This window comes from Rhipicephalus microplus, chromosome 3, assembly GCF_043290135.1.
Source record: "Rhipicephalus microplus isolate Deutch F79 chromosome 3, USDA_Rmic, whole genome shotgun sequence".
NCBI classification, from domain to species: domain Eukaryota; kingdom Metazoa; phylum Arthropoda; class Arachnida; order Ixodida; family Ixodidae; genus Rhipicephalus; species Rhipicephalus microplus.
This window is the reverse complement of record NC_134702.1, coordinates 82,141,064-82,152,308: the sequence shown is the minus strand read 5'-3', so window position 1 is coordinate 82,152,308 and position 11,245 is coordinate 82,141,064.

Sequence of the window (11,245 nt, the reverse complement as noted above, 5' to 3'; positions counted from 1 at the left end):
GGGTGGCGGTGGGTAGATACTTTGACAATGTAAATGTCATTAAACAGTTGGCAGTCCGCGCTTCGTTGCCTTATCTTCATTTCACCACTTTTTTCACAAAATGTGTTTTGCGCAACAGTCAAGTGTACATAATCCACGTGCTCGGTAGTGTACCCTTCGTATGGGCATGATAAATCGGGAAATACACAGGACATACAAAATGAAAGATGACGAAAACAACAGAGGCAATGTTAGTGGGAACACGCCATATCATGCATACGTGCTATTAACCCACAAACGTTCCTTCATTACTGTCGGCTTTACGAAGCACAACGGGGCTTTTTATGACCTTGTGAACGTACGAAAGCGTGTGGCCAAGGTCCCGGAATATCATTTTTTTACAAAAGTGGTCTTGCATAAAGGCGGTGGAGCTTAGCCTTCCGGAGCACGTCGCTGAGTGTTGTGAGATGAGCAGTGGCACATAAAGTGCTCAACTGTCTCGTGACAGTCACGAAAGTTGCATATTGGTCATTCCATTGCGCAAAGAGTTTGCATCCGTAAAATGTCATACACCACCGCGTGCGACACAGCAAAGCAGGCTGCTGTGAACGACTGATGCTACGCAATTTAGCCTTGTTTGTTGCTATTTTTTCGAAGCAGCACCTGCATTTATCAACTGTTCACATCGAAGTTAGATTTGGTAGTTCGGTTGCGAGAAGTAGAAATGATACGCTAGCAAAAAAAGAAAATAATGGTCGTTTATTAAATGCCGATGTGCTGTTCGAGGCACTACTTTCACAATATTCTTACCCCTTAATATTGGCAAGAAACATTTACATTCACCCAGGAAAATATTTCGCACAATTTTTTAGAACGTCGGCGTTGCCGTTTTCTAGAAAAACGTGCTACATGTATGTAGAACTACCTCTATAACGAGGCATAAAAAGCGGTAAATTTGTATACCGGTGTCTTCAGGTGATACTAAACGAAAAAAGTTGGCAGATTCCAAGTACAGTGGGAATCGATGATACGCGAAGCACGAATAAGAAAGGTTGATATCTCACTTTAAAATCAGCACAGCATTACGAGGTGGAGGTAAATGATGCCGTACATGTCTTCCGTGTCACAGTTATCATGTTTGGATGTGTCGTTTACCTTCATCATCTATTCAAATCACGTGATACCAAATTTAGTATATGTCGAGCTAGTGAAACGGTCGTGAGCTTGCTATGAGCGTGGCATGTTGTCATGTTCGTACATGACACGCGTGTCAGAATTATCATGTTTGCACTAGTCATATATTTCGTCCTCTATTGACGTCACGTAAGCAAATCTTGTATACATGGAGTTAGCGAAACGGCAGGGAGCGCATCATGAAGGGCAGAATATACTCCAATGTAGCGTTTACGCGCGCGCACGCTGGGCAAAGCGACGCTACGTTATCAAAACGTGAGCACTCTATTGTCTGACGCCAGGTGCGACCGCCACCTGACGTCAGACTATATAGAGGGCAACCAGTGCGAAATGCCACATGCTGCATTTCGCGCCCATGCGTTACCCAGAGAACACTGCGCCTCCCTCTTTTCGTGACGGAGGGACACCGGTCACGCTGAAACGCGCATGCGTCAAAGCAACGCAGCGCGGCGCGCGCCTGCGAGTATATGGCAGGACCGGCGACTGGCGTGCCAACGCCGGTGTGACGCGACAAAATGAACGCCGGCGAGCACGCGCACCGCGTCACGTCAAAATGTATTGGCGCCTTGACTGTAGCATGTAGTCATGTTCTTATATGACACGCATCTGATGATTATCATGTTTTCATAAGTCACGTACCTTCGTCATCCAATGATGTCACGTAATACCAAATTTGGCATATGTGAAGCTAGCGAAACGGCTGCGAGCGCATCATGAGCGTAGTATGTAGTCATGTTGTTACATGACACTGAACTCATTTTTATCTTGTTTACACCAGTTACATACCTTCGTCATCCATTCACGTACCGTAATACCAAATTTGATAAATGTGACGCTAGCGAAACGGCCGTGAGCGTATCATGAGCGTGACATATAGTTATGTTGTTGCATGACACACATGTCATGAATTTCATGTTAGGGTTTGTCGCGTGTGTTCACCATGCAATCCTGTCATACCATACCAGTTATGCAACTTGCCATGTGAACAAAACCACCGCAAGAGCTGCAGGACCATGAAATGTGAATCATGTCACTCATGACATACATGTCATGATTTTCATGTTATGACTAGTGGAATGTGTTCTTCATACATTCGTGTTATGCCCTATCAAGTGTGGTATCGATACCGTTATCGAAACGGCCAGGGAGCTAAGTCATAGATAGATAGATAGATAGATAGATAGATAGATAGATAGATAGATAGATAGATAGATAGATAGATAGATAGATAGATAGATAGATAGATAGATAGATAGATAGATAGATAGATAGATAGATAGATAGATACGCTCAGTGTCGCCGAAGCTCGCTAAGAAATGCTTCGCATTAAAAAAAATTATGGACCCCCTCCCCGAAGGGAAACCGGATGGGATGCGAAGCAGCAGCGGTGCGCACGGCGTCAACCCGGTCGAAATGGGGATCAACGCGGATGCTGCAAGAATGGTTTGAAGCGAAACTCGGTGTGGTCTTTACTCGAGTTAACTTTTGTTTGAAATGCAAGGACATGGGAGGCGGGTGGGGTTTCATGTAAAGTAAAAGTAAGCGTCGACAGCGAGTCGTATTATCGCTGTTCTAATTGATCAGGTCGTAATCACGCGGCGTTCAGTTCAATAACACAAAAGAGTTAAGTTTGCGTATACGCCAAAATGCATGTCCTCCACCTGCTCGGACGTTGCGCCATATGGCTTTTCAGATTCGAGTGAGGAGCCCTGCCGCGGTGGTCTAGTGGCTAAGGTACTCGGCTGCTGACCCGCAGGTCGCGGGATGAAATCCCGGCTGCAGCGGCTGCATTTCCGATGGAGGCGGAAATGTCGTAGGCTCGTGTACTCAGATTTGGGTGCACGTTAAAGAACCCCAGGTGGTCAAAATTTGCGGAGCCCTCCACTATGGCGTCTCTCATAATCAAATAGTGGTTTTGGGACGTTAAACCCCACAAATCAATGAAATCAATCATCAATCAGATTTGAGTGAGGAAAATTGAACTGCGTCTCACATTTTGTCGCAACTGATGTAGCCAATAACGAGCACCTACATGCCCAGAAGGAGCAATCTAAGCGATGTAACTGTTACGTAGCACGCGCACACGCACGCACGCACACACACACACACACACACACACACACACACACACACACACACACACACACACACACACACACGAGACCTGTGAATTATAATTTTTAATATATGTATATATTGTATAGTGAACATAAGCAGCAATATCTAGCAGATCGCTACAGATGGTTACAAGCAAAAGCTTGTTTCCATCCCCGCGTGCATATGCTGTCGTTTTAATTAACTCTTGGCTCTGCTATGTGTACAATAGTCGTCATATTATTATTCAAATGTCTGAGGTGCTAGCATACGGCTTGTCAGTTATTCTGTAGAACGCTTCAGCGAGGCATTTAGCGAAAATAAAATCGCTGAACATTCCATACACCTTTCACTGATGACCAGAATCTCGACAATCTTACCTTTGTTATCAAACGATAACGGGGTTGTCAAGCTCAAAGTGCGGTAATTTAGCCGGTGTCGCTGCTATAGTGCGACGTGCCTGACGCGTTGCCATGACAGCCCCTAAATGGCGTGCACGCGCTTTGGAATGTGAGTGATAGAAATGTGCCGTTACACCCAGGCATGAATAGGTGAACGGCCATCTCATACGTGGAGTGCATGCAGGGGGCAATAGCAATTAATGCAACAAGATATCATCTTATACCGTAAAAACATGGATAGAGGAAGAAGGAATGGTAGATAAGGAAAGGCAGGGACGTTAACTAGTCGAGCATAACCTATTTTCGTCTATAGTGACATAGATGGAGAATAAAATGAGGGAAGAACATGACGGTCAATGAGATTCGTAGCGCCCGCTTTCTACGCTACACTAAGGTGTGCGAAAGGGGCATTGAACTGGTGCTGCCGTTACTTTCAAACCTCTCATGCGTATTTTTAGTAAACATAAGTCAACGCGAGCAGGCGTCCACTATCCAGGCGTCCACTATTGGAAACGTTTGTTTCTGTCGTGGTATGTATATGCTGTCTATAGAGAGAGATACGAATTGCCAGGGAAATAAACGATAATTAAAATTTCCTGTTTGTTGATTATTGGATGTGTGGGGTTTAACGTCCCAAAACCACCATATGATTATGAGAGACACCGTAGTGGAGGGCTTCGTAAATGTCGACCACCTGGAGTTCTTTAACGTGCGCCCAAATCTGAAAACATGAGCCCGCAGCATTTTCGCCTCTATCGAAAATGCAGCCGCGGAAGCCTGGATTCGATCCCGTAACCTGCAGGTCAGCCGCCGATTACTTTAGCCACTAGACCGCCCCGGTGGGCTCCTGGTTTGTTACCCTACGCTGGGGATTAGATAAAGGCAAATGAATGCGGATAGGAGAACGGAAAGAGAAATATAGGCGCGAAAAGGAAAGCGAGCTTGGGGAACGGCACACTTATGACTCGTTATATATGCCATTATCCAGTCAAGAACGTATTAATAAAACCGTGACTGTATTCCTGTTCTCCGGCCGTTGAGGTCGGCATTTTTACAGCAAAAAGCTTCTGTGATTTTTTTTTTTATGAGGAATGTAGGAAGTCATTTTGCGAGCGACGGCGAGCCAAAGTGTGGAGTTTATAGGCTATTTGTAGGCTTTGTAAAAATATATCTCCAATAGGAGCTTTCCAGAACACAAAAGTTCGTATGTCACGTTACACCCAGGAAGTCTGGCCAAATGTACTCAAGAACTTGAAGTACTATAATGCTGATTTATACTGTTGTTTATAGAGGAATCTTAAGCGCAACAAAGGTTTTGAGAGCGTTCGTTATGTAGTACCGTGGTACTTCCTTCTCCAAAAAATAAATGAAAACCGTTACGCAAGTGTTTCGACACCTTTGACAGCCGTTAGCTGTTTCGTTATCTTTTCGTTAATAGTGTGCGGCTGCCCTCACTCAATATGTTCAGGACAAATGGCATTTCTGTTAGCCTTTCCACTCTCCCTTTCGTCCGTCATGTTACACCCGTATGCAAATGGGGACCGCGTTAAGGCTGTAGTTCGTTGCCGCCGTGTTAATGGCACTTTGCTGATGGCGGCCCGTACGATCCGCTCCACGCCGCCAGCTCTTCCTTCGACGTCACCACTCGACTAATGGCTTCCAGAGAAGCGGCTACCGCTGCTACTTTGCTGACTGGCGTCGCGCACCCGGTGCTCAGCCCCTCTTACAGGAATGGGTTGCGACGCACGAACCCTTAAAATGGCTTGCCATGTGCGGCAACGTCGGCGCGGCGGCTAATCGCGAATTACGCTTCGCTGATTGATGAAGTGCGTGCGTACGTTGGCTGTTGTGTCCACAGAGTCCGCCTTCCTCTGCAATGAGTGATGTTTTGTCGGGTAAACGAGGTTTTTAAGCTTTCGAGGGGTGCGTCTTCTTTTCGCTTCTTATACCTTACTGCTTGTCTGCGGACGGAGCTAAGCACTTGCAAGAGTTCGAGCACCATTTTTTTTTTCTTGCTGGCAAGAATACGAAGCAAAAGAAACTATGCTAACGGCGTCGCGGGATGCTGAGGGGTGAAGAAAGCGCTGATATTCGTACACAGAGAGATTAAGTGAAACACCGCCATATCTTCCTTGATTTTGTTTGGCTGACAAGGAAACTTCAAGAATTTCGTAAGGTTAAAAGACGAACGGCTGAACGGGGCTTCCCTCGCTTGCGCAACTTCCATTCATCAGACTACTAATTAGGAAAAGTGGAGGGATGTTCTTATCGCGGCATGGTTGTGGTACGTTCGAGCCGTGGAAGAGTGGTCAATAAGGGAGAGAGAAAAAGAGAGAAAATGACATTGGCGACATTGACTCTTGCATCGACGTTTACTAAGAAGGCTTGTTTTTGAGTAAGTCGGCTCATTACTTGATAACCCCCGGTTGATCATGTTGGATCCCATGTCTCTTAGCTTATGTGTTTTCTTCGTCCTCGTCTTTTTGGTGACTCCCCCCCCCCCCTTTTTTTTTTAACAGCTAACCGGAATTTGAAGACGCTAGTTCATGCCCTGCGGTATCGCAAGGATTTCAAAATCGCCTGTCGCGCAATACGATTTGTATTTTAGTATTAGCTGAAGAGGAGCTAAACACGTACAAATAAAACAAGAAAAAAAATAATCGAGCGCAATGTAAAACACGACTGCCACTGAATGCTAGCACTGAATCGATAAGTAGATTACACTTCTCTCACGCTTATATTGAACGTTAAGCCAGCTGCGTGCATTAATGTCGCAATAAAGAACGCATGCGTCATCATCAGGTTACAGTCAAGACACTTTATTCGCCGAAAATTGGCTGAAAATGCTCGCAACGGAGCACTGAAATGCACATTTGGATGCGTACCAGCGATTGGTAATCCACACTAGCCTGGTGACTCTGCTGGCACCTGTAACCCGAACTCACGGTGACTAAACTTCTCACCTTTCGCGCAAGAATGCACTCGCGGTTGATTTGGCTGAGGCGTCGTGATGCGAATAGTATACGGTCGGCTGACCGACTCCCAGGTCGTGCGCTTATGACTAAATTTTCCTTCGCACGATTTTTAGGGGTGAAGCTGCTCAGGCCGTGGGTCGTTTCCTCGTCTGTAGTACGTATCCTCGTCTTAGTGCGTAGCCTTCTCTAGTTTATGACTTGCTTATTAGATGGCGTTGAGTGTAGTTGTCCTTGGGAATAATATAACTAGATGGCGTTAGTGATTTTCACAGCATATCTGCGGAGTGAATCATGAATGGGGCGGTGAAGCGTCCATTCATCCGTCCGTACATCTATCTGTCTGTCCGTCCATGTTCAGTACGTGCAACCATCCGTGCGTCCGTCTGTCCGTCCGTGCTTCTGTGCGCCCGTCTGCCTGTTTGTCCGTCCATGTTTCCGTCCGTCCGTCCGTGCTTCCATTCATGCTTCCACCTCCGTCTGTGCATCAATTCGTTCGTTCGTCTGTCCATCTGTCCGCCCGTGCTTCCGTCCGTGCCGTTCGTCTCTCCGTCTGTGCCTGTGGACGAACAGAAGAATGAACGCACGGATGGACGGATGGACCCAGACAGGACAGCTGCTTCGCCCTACTCATCATGGTTCACTCAGTGTATATGCTGCAATTTTTTTCTTTTGTTGCAGACACGAAGAAAAAAACATTACATGCGAGTCACTTACAAATTTGCGCGAAAAAAAAATATACTGACACAGAACGAGAAGAGCTTGAGGTATACTAATGAATCTCGTCGAGACTTTGATGAATGGAGCAAGTGCAGGACAAGCGTAACGCAACACGACTCTTCCCGGAAAATTGACCATAGTAGAAAAGAAACGTGCTCTTGGGTAGAGTAAAGGTAACGTTGAGTTTGTATTGTGGCACTGAGTATACGGGGCGCGATACCGAACTCGGGAAGAAAAGGCCCAGGAACAAGGCGCTCGAAGGGAACGCCGTAATGAGCTTCGGAATCGGGAGAGGCGGGAAGCGAGGTTATCGTTACCGGCCACTACGGCGATAGCGAGTCCATCGAAGAGAGCCATTTATCAGGGCTAATTGCTGCCACACCCACAGCCGGTGAGAACGGCGGCCGCATACGCCGACATGGTAGCGGTGGAAGGCCGTGTCGACGACGACGAAGACGTCGCCGGCCGTCCTTTGTGTGTACCTACTTGACTTGGTTGAGGGGGGCCTCGGTGGTGAGAACGTAGGGTGAAAGCGATCCGGCTGTACAGGGTGGCTAGACACAACAGCACAGTGAACGGATGGAGGTCTACGAAAATGAGCAGCTGGACGAGGATGTATTGACGAAGCGGTACACAAAAGTCACATGTATAAACGCATAAAAAAAAGAGGCGAACACATGCGTTTGAGTGGAAAAGTTTCTTTATAGTTGAAAGACCCGCCTCATACCGAGTGAGACGCGCATGCACTGTGACAGTAGTCATGTGTTATCAAGACCACACTAAATGTTTATATGTGCAGGTTTGCTTGAAAAACTCCAATAAATGTGCGAGAAGAGTCCAAGGTATCACAAGATTTAAATCGCAACATTTAACATGTGATATGTTTTTTTGTGTGTGTGGTCATTAGTATTCACCGCCACTGAGATAGCTTGAACGTGTTATAAGACGGATCTTTAACAGTAAAGCAACAATTGCAGGGCAGCGCTTGTGTTTGTTTGCGCCTTCTTTATATGTGTGTTGATGTGTCTTTCGTGCGATGTTTCACAAGCATCATAGCTCACCAATTATGCTCGTCAGTATATACCAAGCCAAGAAAAAATGGCGGGTCAAAGGCAGAAGCAGCAGAACTGCTGTAAAGCCCCGCCGCAGTGGTCTATTGGCTGAGGTACTCGGCTGCTGACCCGCAGGTCGCGGGATCGAATTTCGGCTGCGGCGGCTGCATTTCCAATAAAGGTGGAAATGTTGTAGGCCCGTTTGCTCAGATTTGGGTGCAGGTTAAGAACCCCAGGTGGTCGAAATTTCCGGAGCCTTCTACTAAGGCGTCTCTCATAATCATATCGTAGTTTTGGGACGTTAAACCCTACAAATCAATTAATCCATCAACCAGAGCTGCTGTAAGAAAGAGTGAAAGAAGGAGATAAGAATAGCGATGCGAGGTGACCGCGCCAGCACAAGGTCTATGGCGGAATAGACGCGGGGCGCACGAGGGATAGAAAAGTTGGCAATGAGATTTAAAAGTGCTGTATTTTTTTTCAAGAGATGTGACAAAAAATAACGTGTACTATATACGCGTATTTATACCATCTAAAGTACGCTATGGAGGTGTCAAGATTCACAAAGCAATTCATCCACGCGCACTGATTCATTGTTCACACCATGCACCACTCTGCACGCGTAGAGAAATCGCGGATTGAAACAGGACTGTTTAAAGCGAAGTAATGCGAATATTTTCGTTTCCATCGTCTTTATAGCTCAGGCCATCTTGGCGTAACTTCAACTTGAACGCGTAAATTACAGCTACTATCATTTTCATACACCGAAATTGTCGCGCAACGACGTATCTATCTCGAGAAATAATAGTGCATGCCAGTCAATACACTAAGAAACTGATACCGTGTTTCAACCCGTGAGCACTGTACCTATTTTTGTTGTCTTTAAGATCACTTCCTCTGTCTCTGTTTGTTGGGAGAACACCTTTATGGATTCTCCTTCGTTACACGAGATGTCTGCAACCTGCAATAAAGATATTGCCACATTCCTTCCTAACTTGTGTTACCGTTCCGTTGCACTGTCAGTAATTCTCACTGAAAACCTCACCTGCAGTGTTCGAGAAGCTCCAGGACTGGAGTAGATCGTTTGGTTAGAATTACGCCCACCACACGAACATTACAGATTATTCTGGAACCTACGTGGGCGCTAGCGATAACGTTAGAGTATTCGACGGTACGTGTATAAATGCCAACGCGCTTCATCGCTACTCATTGGATCGACGACCGACGCTCTGTTCGCCGCTATCAGTTCCGACTTTCCGTTTACCGGCCACCAATTTGACCCAATGAACGGCTTTAATCTGACAATTCAGCCTACTACTATTGTCCACGTCACCACACGTAACAAGGTGATCTATATCGTAAAAATGCTTGCGTGGGAATTCAGTGAATGTACTGACGCCATTGCTCGAACAAAGAAACAAACAGACAAACGAACGAAGTAGCTGAAATACAGACAGGAACACAGATTGTAATCGAAAATAGGTAGCAGCGTGGCGTTGTAAAAATCGATGCGCTGTATGGCCGCGTATACGGGATTCTTCTTCTACCGTCTCATTATTTTTGACTCAGAACATTTACTGACTTTTTATATAAAAAAGAATGCAAGGGCTCGCGAAGATTTGTGTTGGTGAGCGTAAGTTTTGTTTTTTCTTGACACCTTTCAAAGCGAAAGCGTTCTGCGTTTTCAAAGGCCACCTTAGTGCCGTTGCGAACAGTCCACACTTTCATTGTTTTTGAGGCTTTCTTGCCACAACTTCACAACTGCGTTACGAACACATTGCGAATACTTCTTCGGTGCTCACAATTCGCCAACCAGCCATTTTCGGGCATCGTATCGCCGTTGCTGTTGCGCGCTGCCTCCCGAAGCAACATTTTACCCGTTTTGCCCTCAAAAAGCGGATTCGTGCACACGCAAGCATAAAAGGCGATTTGATACGTGAGCTGTACTCGGCCTGCTTCTCACGTCGTCTTTGAGTGGCATGTGTTTTTATATCCTCCGCATTCCTTATTAGGTTCGTTGCTTCTTGTCTCGGTTTATCTGTCTTTCTCTATTTTGAAAGGCTGAAACAAAGAAAAAGGCTCCTTGGAAGACACAGGAAGTCGACCTTAAGAAAGCGAAATTCGGAGTTAAGGTGCGTAGTGAGGGACTGCAGAACATGTGCGCAACCGACATTTTGAGGCGGGGAGAGCGTTGCGTTTTAGGATGCAAATAAATGCCGTTTTTGTTATAGAGAGAATACGGGAAACGAGATATTCGCACTCCTCAGAAGCTAGAAATTTTTCCCTGCTATGAAACAATCACTCGTATATCATCTTTCCAATACTGAACTTAAAAGCCGCTTCAGAGAAGGGCTGTGAGTACGTAGTTGCACTTCTTTGGAACAGCAAACCTGGATCCTTGGAATTCCACATGGTGACGTTTTCTGCCCAGTTTCGTTCAACCTGTAGCTCTGCGTTAGTAAAGTTGAGAGCACTGATTTAGAGACAGCCAATCAGATGAGATACGGTGAAACGCTTGAGTGACATGCAAGATATTTACCTGCGGTCTTCAGCAGCAACTCGGCCGATAGTGCCTGCACGATTACAAAAGGGCGCAATGCAGACGTGTATCTATCTTTCCAGGAAAGTGTTTAACGTTTTTTTTTAAAGCGCCTTTGCTTTTATAATGCAAAGGCGCTTTTTCATTGACAATATGGCAAATATTCATGCAAGGCAGGCACATTTGGTGCAAGAGAACGCCCACGATCCTTGTGTGGGCACCTCTGGAGCTCTCATGTGCCCCGTCTGCGGAGGAGACTCTACTCCAGGGGTTTTGAGTTCACCAGAGCTAACG